Here is a 16465-nt window from a genome sequence, read left to right as displayed (position 1 = left end):
TGACTGGCATTCCACGAGTTGATTACAATGCAGGTAACATCTGCAAATATTTATCTATATTTATAGATAAATATGTTACATCTCCACCAACTAGAAAGGCCACAGAAATACCTCACAAAGAGAATCAATGGCCTACAACACCTGTCCTATACAGACAAGCTCAAATCACTATCACTCTACTCGGTATCGTACAGATTGCTCAATGGTGATCTGTGTCTCACTTAGAAGGCAATCTCAGACCCTGCTCTACTAGAGATGCTCCATATCTGTAAGTCTAATTCCTCCTGCATTACCCACTCGAAAGGCCTGAATTTAATATGCGGCATCAACAAAATCTGCTGGAGAGACAAGTTTGTCTTCCAGAGGCTGCCCTGTCTCTGGAATAGACTTCCCATACATGTCAAACAGAGTACCTCACTGACCCTCTTCAAGCGCAACCTTGATGAGTGGATGGGAAACCACAAATTTGCTGCTGGGCTTCCACATGTGTCCCTCATTGACAGGGGTGACAGATGCTGATTGAGGTTTCTTTTTTGGGGATAAACTCTTGGCTAGGCTGGTAAGGGCCCCAGAGCCATTAGCCTAGTAACCTCCTATCATCCTATGATCTATAATACAGACATACAACAATAATGACAATCACAAAAACTAATGGAAAAACGCAAACAAATCAAAGCGCATATATTTAAAAAACTGACAAGCTTTAACATGCATTACCTGGACATGTTGAGTAGATCAAAACTCAATGTTGCAACTGCTACTGAGGTTTTTTCCCAGCAGATACAGACTCACACCACCACATCCTTTAGCATGTCATATACAGATGCATGCAGTGATACTGTTCCTTTACAAAGGCTTTTACAATAATGTTCCCTACATACCCAATGCCTATATATATATATATATATATATATATATATATATATATATGAGTGCAACTTCCTTTTAATTGTCATCTGAACTCACACATTTACTCAATGTACTCATAAAAATGTCTACATGAGTTCCATCCCAATTCAGTCCTAATGGTGATAACTCTGACCTGCTCTTTGTACACTGTTACTTTGTTGCCTAAGTTTATTAGTAGCATGGCCAGCCTATGCCTGAGCAGGCATAGGCTGGTGCTGGTTCGGCATGCATCACTTTTTACTGTGATGCACCTACTTTACTCTACTTTACTAAGGGATGTTGCTGATTGAATGCAGCTGCCTATTTGCCAGTGCTGCAACATACGGTGCCCTCCTTCTTCTAGTATAATCATGCTCCTCCCCCAACTACGTAGCTGTCTCAGCCCCCATTGCCTGGCGTGATAGTGAATGACCCTCCTGCTTTAATAATGTAACATTGTACATACTGAAATATTTTTGCTCACACGCCAGGCTCATACTGCAGAGCAGCACCTGATGAAACCACACAACAAAACCCAAACACATGATAAGTAATGCCTCTTGATTGCAATTGGGCATAGTTGTACCCCTGGTCTGCTTCATTCCATGAATTTCTAGTGGATGTCATCAACAAGAGTTCCAGGACATATCTCCTATCACCAATAAGATGCTCATGTGGGAAGTCAACCCAAACAAAACATTAGTACCAGTCATAGGTATGCCATAGAGTCATGGCTTTGAGATAACAAACTAATTCTAAACCCTAAGAAAACCAAGCTCCTACTCCTCCTCCCCAAAAACCTCTCCAATCTCAAAACTACAGTTTCCATATTATATAGCAATAACACTATCACTACTGCTGAACCCAACACAAAACTTCTGGGTGTCATAATAGACGACCAGCTAAAATTTGATCTCCAAGTCATTACATCTATCAAAAAGACTCACCAGAAGCTAGGACTTCTTTATCGTAATAAGAGACATTTAACCAACACAGCCAGAATAACTCTCCCACGCATTTCTTCTACCCACCCTTCTCTATAGCTGTCAGTTATTCACAAACCTTTCTTCCACACTCATTTCAAAACTTGAAACTACCTAAAATAAGGTGGCTAGATTTGCTGCAAACCAAACCTACAAATCACACCACTGCCTATCCCTTAAACAATTGGACTGGCTCGAATTCCTTCATCTGCTCCTACTGCACCAACTACAAATTATCCACTTCATCCTCTATCTACCATCTTACTGCCCAAGCCTTTTATCTATTATATCTAAATATTCCCCAGCTAGGACACTTCGTAGCTCAGAACAAGACTTCCTACAGATCTATAAATCCAAAACTAAAACAGGATGTCTGCTCTATAACTATAACCCAGCTGCAACTTGGAACCTACTACCCCAAGAAATTAGGTCCCTTGACCATTCCAGGCATTTTAAGCTAGCCACTCATAGATATCTAACAAATAAGTGGTCCTGCCACTTTACTCCCCCCCTCCTGAAACTACCCTATTCTACCTTCTATAACCTCCCCTACCAGCCTTCTTAAACTTATTAACTTTTTCTACCACTATATCTCTCTCCTTCTATTTTTCTTCCCTCATCTCCCTATCATCACTTGTCTATCCTAATAAACTTCTACCTCTCTATCTTACTAAAATAACTACTTTATTTCTATGCTATTCTATTGTGCATACTCTATATATAGCCAAATAGGAATTTGAAAGCATTACTTCCTCTATGCCATTTTTACCCTGTTCCTTTCTGTAGATTGCAGTAAAAGCTATTTTGTTAACTGTTTTGTATTATTAGCTAATATTTAATCTTTCTGAAACTGTTTATTTTGAAAAATGTTACAGCACTCTGCAGACCTTTTCTCCCCGGGTCTCCACTGAAAATGAGCCAAAAGCTCAGTTGGTCTCACCCGGTTAACAAATGTAAAATAAATAAATAAATAAATATGTGCAAGTCAGGATAAATGCCTATGTGGCCTAAACACACATTGTTGATGATACTTTGCATTACAAACCACTAGCCAGTTCTTAGAATGCCACTTTTTTGTATGCGTACCTGCTTCTCAGTTCCACAGGTGTGGCCTTTTATGGCCCCCAGTACCTCACTGAAATGGGATATATCATAAAATGCCTGCATGGTGCTCACTGTCTCCTATTTGGTAAATGGAAAGCATATATACTCCCCCACATGTTGAAACATAGTATCAAGAAACTGATGGAGTGCTCTTGAGGCAGATGCTCACTCTTTCCCCAGTAGATTGTTGAAAGGTCCCAGTGCCTAATATATCTAAAGCTATACATACCTTGGTATTCTCTGTGACAAGTTCTCCATGACTCCCATGAAGGGTACTGTGAAGGCCAACACATAACCACCTTATCTTGCATGGTTTTCCTATCCAAAAAGTAAAAGTCCACAATGTCAGTGTCATGAAGTCCATGAAATGATGTGTGGTTAAATGGCATGACACCTCTGGGCCTGATGACATCCACCACCATTGCTGATAGTGGAAATAACAGCTTTTTGCAAGTATACATTTACTAATGCAGCAGCAGTGTTTAACATTTTCTTTAATTCTTTAGAATGAGCAATGGGATTTGGTAGTGTTCACTAACATGCTCAGTGAAGCTCTACAGCATAGCTTTTATACATTTATGAGTCACTCCACCATCTCATTTTCCCACATGAGCATACAAAGCACTGTTCATTTTTATAATGTTGCTTATTACCATCTGACTCTATGGCCATTAGTATACACCATGGCCATCACTGCTGCTTGACATTCTCTACTAGTGATGTTTGTCTCTGAATTGCTCATGCCATGCAAATCGCTCACTGCAATGTGGCAAAGTTTTCAGAATTGCAACCTTTCTCTTCCAATGTCAAGAATGGATCATATTAGTAAAACAGCTTCAAACAACTGTGTCACAATGTTCAAATAAACTGTCTAGTATTTGTTTACGTAATACAATAAAACCAATTTTTTGTATGTTTTTCATGAATCCAACAAAAAGAAGACATACCAAGCACCACTGTAAAGGTCTCTTTATTCACAAACTAAAATTGAAAAGATAGCAGTGACAAAAGACAGCAAACATTTAAACATGACACTGTTTGCAGTTCTAAAAATGTATAGTAAAACAAGCTTCATTTTATCTTAAAAAATAATTTTATCACTATTCTCAGGTAGTATTTATAAGTTCTCAGAAGCATTTTGTCTTCTTCATTTAATAAAACTGCTATTTTCAACTTTGACCATTAGGTGTCAAACGCAATTTATTTCTTCCTTGAAAGGTAAAAAATGAGGGGTGGAGATTGGGTGGTTTGGAACTTTAAAATATACTTCAGTGCATCTAGGATTCTCTGTTTTGGGGTCATAGAGCTGAGAGACCCCCCCCCCACAACTTAATTCAAATATTTTCTCTGCAGTTATGATACAGCAGCCTTAGCCAGTTAAGGTATGTTCAAAGTTGAAGGATAAAATAAAGTGTGATAATACAAGAAAAAAAGTAATCTGGATGATATTATGAAATGTGTGGGGGCACTGGGTTGCATGAGTTAAGGGTTAGACATTGGGCTGCAATTCATTTCTTTGTTTCAGGTTTCACCACAGCCCAACCATGTGCCTCTGACTCACAAATCAAAGGAGATTACTATGATAATTCTTTCTTTCATTTTAATTATAATCAGACCACAAAGGAATATTCAACAGGTGAGAAAATGTTTGAGGATGGTCTGTTGAGTTATCTGTGAGAGCACATCACCAAGATATGATTATGATATGTCTTATCAATAACGCAGTATGCACTGAGCAGCAAAATTCTATACATGCATTAGTTATTGTTTATTTTGCTTACATCACAATCCAAACTCAGACCAAGTGTAAACAGAAGGTGTATATCCTTTGAGTATGAGTGATAGGAGATGTGTTGTTACATGGCTGTTATTTATTGATTTGGTTTGGCTTGTCAAGAGGCTAGGCATGTATGTGTATATCAGTAACAAGATGAAATACATTTTTTTGGTGACTACTTATTTATTTTTCCAGTATTCTTTTCATGTCCATTCAAAATTCCACAATGGTTTTATGTATTTATTTATTTATTTATTTTACACAGCTGGTTCGCTGCTTCTCATTACTATTCTAATAACTTTTCCCATGCTGCTCCTCATCTCAGTATTGACTGGTAGTAGCTCATCATTAACAATAATATTAACAATGCCTCCAATTTGATCCAAAGTAATAACAGTACAGTAATCCCAAACTATGTTAGCCACTTATAACAAACTGACCACAGATACTTCCATCATCACCACACCAACACAATAAAAACTCTGATTACAAGCGGCTGGAATATTTGCAGCATAAAAAGCAAATGTCCACAATAAATGAAACAGGGTTAAATGAAAACAGTTGTCTCTCACCTATGATATCAATGGCAATAATTATTCAGGTGATAGAATGGTTAGAAGAGTTGTGGCCCTAGTTATAAAACATGCCAGGCTTAAGCCAAATCTACTCTGTACCAGCAAAAGTACAAACAATAGTCCTAAGTACACTTTGCTGGTAATATGTTTTAGTTAACAACAGCAAGGTTTGCTTTGCTTCCATACAAAACAGTGTAAGAAACTTCTCTGTGTGGAAGATTTTCAATCCATATATATCTAGTTAATCAGTGAATATTAATCAGATCAGATAATGGTAGTACAAGTAGCGAACTTAAACATATCCTCAGTCAAAAAAATAATAAAAAATATATAATTTGAAATATTATACAGAATTACTAAGTATTTGAAAGTAATCTAAGCAGAGTAGGCAGTCTGTTTCCAGTTGAAAATCCTTTATTAAGTATATTAAGATTTTTGACTGGAAGTCTATATACTTAATAAAGGAATTTCGACTGGAAGTCTCTGTACTTAATAAAGTATTTTTGACTGGAAGTCTGTGTATTTAATAAAGGATTTTTGACTGGAGTCTGATTACTTAAAGGATTTTCGACTGGAGTCCGTACTTAAAGGATTTTCAGCTAGAGTCTGTGTACTTAATAAAGGATTTTTGACTGGAGTCTGTGCACTTAATAAAGGATTTCCAACTGGGTCTGTGTACTTAATAAAGGATTTTTGACTAGAGTCTTTGTACTTAAAGGATTTTCAACTGGGTCTGTGTACTTAATAGAGTATTTTCGACTGGTGTCTGTGTACTTAATAAAGGATTTTCGACTGGAGTCCATGTACTTAATAAAGGATTTTCAACTGGTGTCTGTGTACTTAATAAAGGATTTTTTACTTAATAAAGGATTTTCAACTGGTGTCTGTGTACTTAATAAAGGATTTTTTACTTAATAAAGGATATTTGACTGGAAACAGACTACCTACCTTGCTTGGATTACTTTCGAATACTTAGTAATTCTGTATAATATTTCAAATGATATATGTTTTATTTATTTATTTTTTACTTAGGATGAGTTTACGTTCACTACTTCTGCTACCATTATCTGATCTGATTAATATTCAGTGATTAACTGGATATATATGGATTGAAAATCTTCCACACAGAGAAGTTTTTTACACCCTTTTGTTTTTAGACCCACTGTACTTGTTTAGTGGGGTGCTTGAGACTTTGTGGATACCACAGAGATTACTTGTATTTTTTTTTTTTGCTTCCATACACAGGCTTCCCCATCTGTTCACATCTTCTGAGATATTCTACAAACTCTGTTGAAGTTGGCATGCAATCATAAACTATTTTTTTTTTTTGTGATCTAAATTTAAGTTGGAAAAGACCAGGCCTGGGAGCTTATTGTGTAGGCATCTCCATTATCACCAGCAACTGCACTGTATGGTTTGGTAACAGCACAATTGCTGGAAGGAAGAAGCTGCAAAGAATAAAAAGAACAGCAGAAAAGATTGTGGGCACTAGTCTTCCTACCTTACAGGAGCTCTTTGAAATGAGATGTAAAAAGAGCTTCTGCAAAATGCTGAGTGACACTTCTCATCCAGAGTATGGTTGGTTCACTAAAGTTGCATCTGGTAGAAGGTTACAGAGTATCTGCTGCAGGACCTCCATATTCATGAACAGTTTTTATCCAACTGCAAAAAGACTCATTAATGTAGACATAAATCTGGATGTGTCAAAATGATAATAGATTGTTACACTCTAATTCTTTTATTGTTTCTTCAAAACAGCAATTCTATTTATTTATTGCATACTAAATTAATATATTCTCATTCAAGAGCAATTCCAATCAGGTCCTTATGTGCAATATCACCCAGTCTCACCTCTGCGTATAATGTACTTTTCATGTGTTAATCATCTAGTAGTCAGTGTTGTCCAGTGTATATAAATAGTGTAGACACATGTGCATCAGCAACCTTTGTACTGTAGTTATTGTTTACTCTTTAATACCTATCATGTCTGTCTTTTTGTGTTTGTTTTCTCCTAAAAAAGAGCTAACACTTGAAATTTCATTTAGGTAGCACTTGCATTTCCTAAATTACAATAACTTTTGAACTCACCAAGCCTACACACTTTAAGAGCATCGGCATGATAAGCAGCATCACTAATCACAAAATGCACGCAGCTTATCATGCCTAGACATTTGCGAGCACCTTTTCATGGCCTGCAATAGTGTTTGTGGCCAAAAAAGGTGTTTGCAAGCATGAGCATAGATGATGTTAAGATGTCTACAGACCTCAGCATTGACTCCATGAGTCACAAGAGACAGCAACAGATTCACAAATAACTGAAATCAATGTGTGAAGTAAGAAAGGAGTTGAAGATATCATTTCAACAATCTGATTTAGTCAGAATGTTGAAAAGGAGCTACACCTGTTATTGTCCATACAACAGTGAGCAGTACAACAGCAATGCTTCTTTTCCAAGAAATATTTTCTATCATTGTACCAGAATTGCACCACATTCTAATTGTGCTGGTATGCTATACAAGCCAATACTCAATGCATATGCCACAGTAGCACTAACAGGATGCCGTGCCCCAGATAACCATTTCACTGGCATGCAATCACAATGTGTGATTATATATCATTGTCCAACATACAAATGGATACAGATAACTAAATACAATGTTTTTAGTGTAACATCGGTACATTCATATAATGCTATCCTTTTCAGAAACTGAACAGAAAGCAAGGTGTACATAATGAAGGTTGTGAGGTAGTCACCTGTATATGACAATAATCCCAGTCACACATTTTAAGGAGGGATGGATATGAATCACCTACATAACTAGTTACACATTTTATAGAGCACAGTATCAGTACAAAGGAGGTATACGGCATCTATGAAGGGATAATATCAGCAGTGTATTGCCAAGGAGATGTGCGTTACAATTACTTTTACAGCCATCTGGGGTTGTAAATGTTGCAACTATAAATGTGTGTAAACCAATCCTGAATCCATTTATAGTCAGACATACACTGTTAGAAGGTAAGCACTGCTGTATTCAAACCTCCTACATATCTAGTTACACATTCTAGAGAAAAGTGTAAGAACACAAGCACCACACGAGAAGTCTGACTTCCATAGTGTGAGAATCTACATTAGAAAAAAGAACGTCATCAGTGTGGTGCAGGGAAGATATTGTGAAAGGTGGGATAAGGAGATGGTGGAGTCATCTAGCAGTTTAAATTGTTTTTCCACAGTGGAAGTTGATTGAGCACAGCCATTTTGGAGGACATGCTCCCCTAACTCTATGTACCCCACAATGACCCACACACTCACACAGAACATTCCCAGATTGAGCATCAAACATCTTATCTATCTAGTTGCACAATCTAAAGAGCACAGTATTATTCATAAGCATCACAGGAGAAGTCTGACTCTGAATGAGAGAGAGAGTGCACTTTTGACAAGATGACCTCATCATTGTGTTGTAAGAGGATGCTTTTGTTAAAAGAGAGATAAGACAGCAGTATGCAAAGTTAAATCTATTGTCCTCAGAGGAAGTGGACAGAGCACCAAGTGTTTCTTTCCTGACAGTACACACACACACACACACACACACACACGCACGCACGCACACACAAACACACACACACACACACACACACACACACACACACACACACACACACACAGACACACACATTTCTCACGTTGAACATTGAACCTTCTACTTAGATCGTTGCATAATCTAGAAAACACAGTATTATTCGCAACTGCCACATGAAAAAAATCTGACTCTGAAGGAGAGAGAGAGAGAGAGACAGAGAGACAGACAGAGCACCTTTGACAAGATGACCTCAGCACTGTGATGTAGAGAGGATGATGCTATTAAAAGTGGGATAAAGTACAGAGGGAGATGAGTGCAAAGTTAAATGTAGTCTCCTCAGTGGAAGTAGGCACAGCACATTTGACATTGAAGTGATATTTGCCTATCACTATATGGTACCCAAAACACACATACACATTTCCCATGGTAAGAATCAAATTTACTACCTATTTAGTTACACAGTATAGGAGAGCACAGTATTATTTCTAAGTGACACGGGAGAAGTCTGAATTTAATGTTCTGAAAAAGTACAGTTCAAATTGGTAAAAATCCACTGTTTGGAACCGATGTTAATGTGTGTGATGACCGAGCCCTGGCCCAGCAATCAAGGAGCCTCAATCCTCACCACTATCACCAGGGGGGATCATCTCATAGAAGAGAAAAGGATAACTAATACACACAGTAAAGTACAATTTCCCTTAAGTGCACACAGAGATCACAGCCAGTCTGGGGCTGGTTGCACCCTTACTCACTAGGTCCCCAATAAGACTCCCCACTGGCACAGCTATAGGGTCCAGGTCTCAGCCTAACTGGGCAAGCTAAAACCTCCAGTACCCTCTCTGTCCAACTAGTGCTTCATGTCCCTGCCAAGTAGCTTACACAACACACACACTTTGAGATAAGTATTTATACTTCACAGACACTCCTGGGAAAGGCTGACACAGATTCTCCAGCTGTGCCCCTTTACCCAGACCATACGGTAGTAATTACTGCCACCACCCAGTTGATAATATCAGCTACTAAAAGGCTCTTAAAAGGGTGTACAATTATTGCTGTGCAATATTAATATACAATGGTACTATGACTAACAGTCAAGGCTTACTTTAGAGTGGCCTATTACAATAACCTCTATACATATGCAATGCAATCTAGAGCTTATCTCTACACAAAACAGCCACAGGTAGAAGGTTTTAAACATATTTAATAATAAATAATTAAAACACAAGACAAAACTACTAGACCACAGAGATATCTAAGAGTTAAGAGATCACACAGAAACTTAAAATAATACAGTATAACAGGTCTGATTTCAAAGAAAAATACCTAATTAATCTTTACTAGCTTTAACTATTCCTACAAGAAATCACAGTGCTAAAACTTACATGTGCGCACAAGGCAGAGTGCTGGTAAGTTGGATATCCAAAGTCAAAATGCTTCCAGTCTCTTGTGAGAAATAGTATTTTAAACATTACTAACAAACATGTTTGCTGGGTCCCTCCCCAAATTACATCATTTTTGACACTTAGGTTTTCCCAGGCAAACAAACTGCATTATTTAGCAATCTAACACCTGCACCGAAACTTACAACAATAGAAGACATTTCACATGTATATTCTAATGGAAACTAGAGCAATAAAGCACCTTCCACACCTAAATTCTGGTCATAAACTTTAGCCTTAAAGCAATGGGCATGAAACCTTCATCCAGCCTCACTGGAGCCGAATTGTAAGACATTAAAGGGATTCATAAGATCTTTTCAACTTAAAAAGACACATTTGAAATACTTGGATTGGTTTTCCTTACAGCAGATGGCAATGTTGCAACAATCTTGAAGTTCACATTTTACAGTGTTTTCTTACATTTAAAAACACGAGCCTGTATTTTACATTTATTTATACAGTTGATAGAATGATATCAAATTCTATTTGACTAGGCTGGCAGCCTTCTCCCATCTCTCCCCAATCATCACATCTCTCCCCCCAGGGGAACTCAAGCAAGTTTTTCAAGTGCCATTTGAGAAACGTCACTTGAGAGTGTCAGGTCTATCTGGGTGTACCTCTCCCAATTCCCTGTCTTGAGAGACCATCTGCACTGGCATTGCTACTCCCACTGCGATGCTGCACTGACATATCATATGCTTGCAACCCCAGAATCCATCTTAGCATCTTGGCATTTTACTGACTGGCTCTGTTTAACCATGTTAGATGGTTGTGATCTGTCATCACAGTGAATTTTCTTCCATACAGATTAGGCTGAAGTTTTTGTAGTGCCCACACTATGGCTAGACATTCCTTTTCTACCAATGCATAGCATTCCTCCCTGGGTTGGAGCTTCCAACTGAGATAAACCACTGGGTGCTCTTCTCCCTCTGAAGAAATCTGGCTAAGTATAGCCCCCACCCCATAGTTTGAAGCATCCACCTGCACAACAAATTCTTTGCTATAGTCTGGACTGACTAACACAGGGGGTCCTCCCAAAGCTTCCTTAAGCTTCTGAAATGCCTGCTCACATGCTGGGGTCCACACTGCCATACCTGGCCTGTTCTTCCTTGTCAGGTCTGTAAGGGGAGAAGCTATGGTACTATAATTGTGAACAAACTTTCTGTAGTACCCTGCTGTCCCTAAGAATGCTCTCACCTGCTTTTTGGTAACAGGTGCAGACCATGCTTGAATAGCTTCCACTTTGGCAGGTTCTGGCCTTATCTTACCACTCCCCACTCTATGTTCTAGGTAGGAGACCTCTGCCATACCCACCTAACATTTGCTTGGTTTAATGGTCAACCCTGCCCTCTGTAGTCTGCCCAGCACCTCCCTGACATGCTGAAGGTGCTCTTGCCAGGAATGGCTGTAGATAGCAAGATCATCCATGTAAGCAAGGGCAAACCCTCCTGCTCCTGCTAAGATATGATCTACCAGCCTCTGGAAAGTTGCTGGGGCATTCTTCATCCAAAAGGGCATCTTTGTGAACTCATACAAGCCAAAAGGAGTCACAAAGGCTGACTTCTCTCTAGCACTGGGAGTCAAGGGCACCTTCCAGTAACCCTTGCTGGATCAATGGTTGTACTATACTTAGCCCCACCCAGCTGCTCTAGAGCCTCATCTGTCCTAGGTATGGGGTAAGCATCTGACTCTGTGTGACTATTTAATTTCCTGTAATCCACATGGAACCTGGTGCTGCCATCCTTCTTTGGCACCAGTACCACTGGTGAGGCCCAGGGACTGTTGGACTCTTGAACCACCCCTAGTTCCAACATCTCTTGTACCTCCTCCCTCAGAGTCTGTTTGACTCTTTCAGACACCCTATAAGGTGCTGCACCAGGTGAGTGCTCCCTGGTTTCCCAGTGAACATGCTCCCAAACTCCTGCAACACTGCTCGGATTTCTCGAACCTGGGTAGGAGATAGCTGCTGAGACATTGCTACACCTTCCACCAAGGTGTCAGCCCAAGCCTTACTGAGGAGATCAGTCACAAGATTTCTCTCAGACTCCTCCTGCAATCCACTGCAAATGCTCAGCACAAGGGCCTCCCTATCATGGTAAGGTTTCAGTATGTTAACATGGTACAATTTGTGCCCCGGCCATCTGCCTAGCACTTCCATCATGTAGTTAACATCACTTCCCTTTCTTACCACCTTGTAGGGTCTCTCCCAAGCTGCCTGACACTTGTTGTGTCTGACAGGAATGAGAACCATCACCTGCTGCCCTACAGCATACTCTATAGCTCGAGCATTTCTGTCATACCACACCTTTTTCTGTTGTTGGACTTCTGCCAGGTTCTCATGGGCCAGACTCATGAGTTTCCTGAGCCTTGTCCTGAGGTTCAGGACATATGCCACAACAGACTCCTTGTGAGACTCACACTCACCTTCCCAGTCATCTCAAATTAAATCTAGAGCTCCCCTCACCCTATGCCCATACAGCAACTCAAAGGGTGAAAAATCTGTGGATTCCTGAGGAACCTCTCTGTAAGCAAACAAAAGATGGAGCAAATATTTGTCCCACTCCCTCTTAAACTGATCTGCAAATGCCTGTAGCATGGACTTGATTGTAGAGTTTAACCTCTCAGCAAGACCACTAGTCTGGGGATGGTAGGGGGTGGTCTTCATGTGCTTCATCCCACAGGACTTCCACAGACAAGCCAGCAGGTCTGACATGAAATTGGCACCTCTGTCAGACAGTATTTCCTTTGGGAAACCTACCCTGCTGAAAATCTTTAGCAAAGCATTTGCCACCTTCTTGGCCTCAATGGAGGACAAAACCACTTCCTCATGGTATTGTGTAGCATAATCTACAATCACTAGGATATACTTTCTCCCTGTGGAACCTAGGGTACTCAGAGGACCCACAATATCCATAGCCACCCTCTGAAATGGCTCCTCAATCACAGGCAAAGGCATCCAAGGAGCTCTCACCTTGTCTCCTGCCTTGCCTACCTTTTGGCACTGCTCACAGGTCCTGTAGTACCCTGTTACATCTCTGGAAATTCCAGGCCAATAGAAGTTTTGCATAATACACCTCTTTGTACTTTTTATGCCCATATGACCTGCAAAGGGAATATCATGGGCTATGGCTAGAAGTGACAGATGTTAAGCTCTAGGCACTACCAACTGCTGTACTCTCTCACCTTCTAGCCCTCTCTCAGGGGTCCACTGTCTTTACAGTTACCCTTTGTTCCAGTAGACAGATTCCCTGCTGGGTTCCTCCCCAAATTACATCATTTTTGACACTTGGGTTTTCCCAGGCAAACAAACTGCATTATTAAGCAATCTAACACCTGCACAGAAACATACAATAGAAGACATTTCACAAGTATATTCTAACAGAAACCAGAGCAATAAAGCACCTTCCACATCTAAATTCTGGTCATAAACTTTAGCCTTAAAACAATGGGCATGAAACCTTCATCCAGCTGCACTGGAGCTGAATTGTAAAACATTAAAGAGATTCATAAGATCTTTTCAACTTAAAAAGACACATTTGAAATACTTGGCTTGGTTTTCCTTACAGTAGATGGCAATGTTGCAACAATCTTGAAGTTCACATTTTACAGTGTTTTCTTACATTTAAAAACACAAGCCTGTATTTTACATTTATTTATACAGTTGATATAATTATGCATCAAATTCTATTTGACTAGGCTGGCAGCCTTCGCCCATCTCTCCCCAATCATCACACTGTGCATCACAGGTTTTGAGACAAATGCATATGTATGCACAGAGCAATGTAACAGCACTGTGATTGTCCTATGTAATTAAATACTTCTCTACTAAGATTTATATACTGTCCTTCATGTACATTGAGTTACTGCTAGGAATATGTACCTGTTTCCCAGTATGGGATGTCAAAGAAAATTGCAGTTGTAAATCAGAGGATTATCAATCAAACATTCCTGCCACTTCATTACAGGATGATTGCATAGTTGTCTTATCTCATGCTTTCACAATGTGCATTGACAAGACAAAAATATACTTCCTACAAAGGAGAGGGCACTGCAGAACAACAGTGATGGATTATATATGAATAGGTTAACCAACATTGTAACACAGTTGCAAATGTAACCATGGAAGAGCAGCCATACATTAACAGAGTGAAAAAATTGAGCTAACATCAGTCTCAAATCAAGATTACTTGTTGCCAAAATTCAGTAGACATACAAATGTGCAAATTAAATAAATAAATGTTTGTTGTACTTCTTTTGCACTCTCTGCCTAAATAGCAGTGCTGTATAACTCAGTTGTGTTTCTTATGGCAACATATTAGCACATGCATAATCATATCTTGAGATGATGAACTTTGAATGGGAATTAGCAGTAGTCTAATGTGCTCTTTGCCAAATTTCACAGAAAGAAACATTATACGTACATAACCATAGATGAACCTGCTGGAATACAGGACAGATATGTGTCATGGTCATGTTTCATGTGTAATGATTTACAAATTTGTCATGACAGTTGCATTTAGTCAATCCCTTTATGAATGCTGCAGATGTATTATGAAACACATGAGGGACCAAACGTGCTACTGCTGGTGGAAACATGGCTTCTGGAAACATATTGCAATCAAAGAGGTTTACTGGAATGTTACTGGTGGGAAGAGGTGGGCAGTTGTGGACAGGAATACAGACATAATAAATATTAGTGCAGGTTTCATTTCTGCACGTTTTTTATTGTGTTACTTTTTGATTTATCACTATAATTATTTAGGTAAGATATGAGGAAGACAGGTTTCACAATAAGGAGCAGGCATATTAATACAGCAGCAGGATAATGATGTCTTAAGGAAAGGTATGGCCATCAAATACAGCCATAGGAGTGATACAAAACATGCAAAAATATTTTTACATATATATGGATTCAAACCTTAAGAGCATTCCAAGAAAAAAAGTTAATACCTGAGTATTATCTAAACACAGCATATAAGAAGACATATTCCACAAAGTTCCCATGTGACAACAGATTGCAGAAAACAAAAATGCATGTTTTACTTTCCATTACCCTCTTGACAACTGTAAGCTGTAAATTCAACTCTTCAGCTTGTTTAAAAGTGGATTAAATGGACTGTCCATAGCTAAGCACAGCAGTGTGAATGGTACTACAGTACTGTGGCTGAAGGAAAAAAACACGAGATTTTGCAATGAGCTGTGTACTTCCATTTAGCCTCAGTTACAGTTGGTGCTCAGATCCAGACATTGTGCAAATGCAGAAGAGAAGGCCTAATGACAGAGAGGGAAGAAGAAGATATATAGATTAGAACCCTTGAAAGTTGTCAAAAATCTATCTGTACATGTGAGTGTTATCTCATCAAACTGCAAAAGAATTGCTACTTTTCACTATTTAAATAACACAATTGAAGGACAGTGATAACTTACTGAAGTAGAAGGTGTGAACAGAGATACACCGATATAGATCAAGAGATCAATGGCAACAATATTTTTTGTGGGAGATGTAGGACCAGCTGCATGATGTATTACTTTTACGTATTAGCATATGATTAAGCTACCATGCTTTGTACAATGAATTGCTTTCTATAGAGAGAAACAAGGGGTAGTAGAGGGCAGCCAACATTAAGACACAAGCAGGATAAGGGTGGCTTACTCCCTGCTGGGGCTAAAGTGTTGTTTTCAAATGATGTCTTGCTGCACTGTTCAAATGGTATGTTAATGAAATGTTGTAAATGCGGAGAAATACAGATTTTGCAGTTAGCTATATGAGTGGAATATGAAATGTCATGAAATAATTATTTGACATACATCTGTAATCAAACTCATGACACTATGCAAAAACATCAGTGAATAAACAAGGGAATTATCTCTACATGCCACACAGAAGCTTCTAGATTTTTATATCCAGCAGCTTAAGAACTGTTACCGAAACTATTTCACAGTGCTGCCTTTAGTCTGTCTTTACCCTGTATAGCCATATCACAACAGATTTAAGTACATTTATGTGGAAGTAACCAGACTACTGCAGCTGAAACTAAAACTTTCAGATTTTGCCATGGGAAAATAAAGAGCAGTTACTGTCACTCAACACTGGTGAACTATGCCAACCTCTGCA

Source organism: Protopterus annectens, chromosome 7.part0 (genome assembly GCF_019279795.1).
Source record: "Protopterus annectens isolate FY-2018-M chromosome 7.part0, PAN1.0, whole genome shotgun sequence".
NCBI lineage: Eukaryota > Metazoa > Chordata > Ceratodontiformes > Protopteridae > Protopterus > Protopterus annectens.
The sequence above is the reverse complement of the archived record's forward strand: the minus strand, read 5'-3'. Positions refer to the sequence as shown.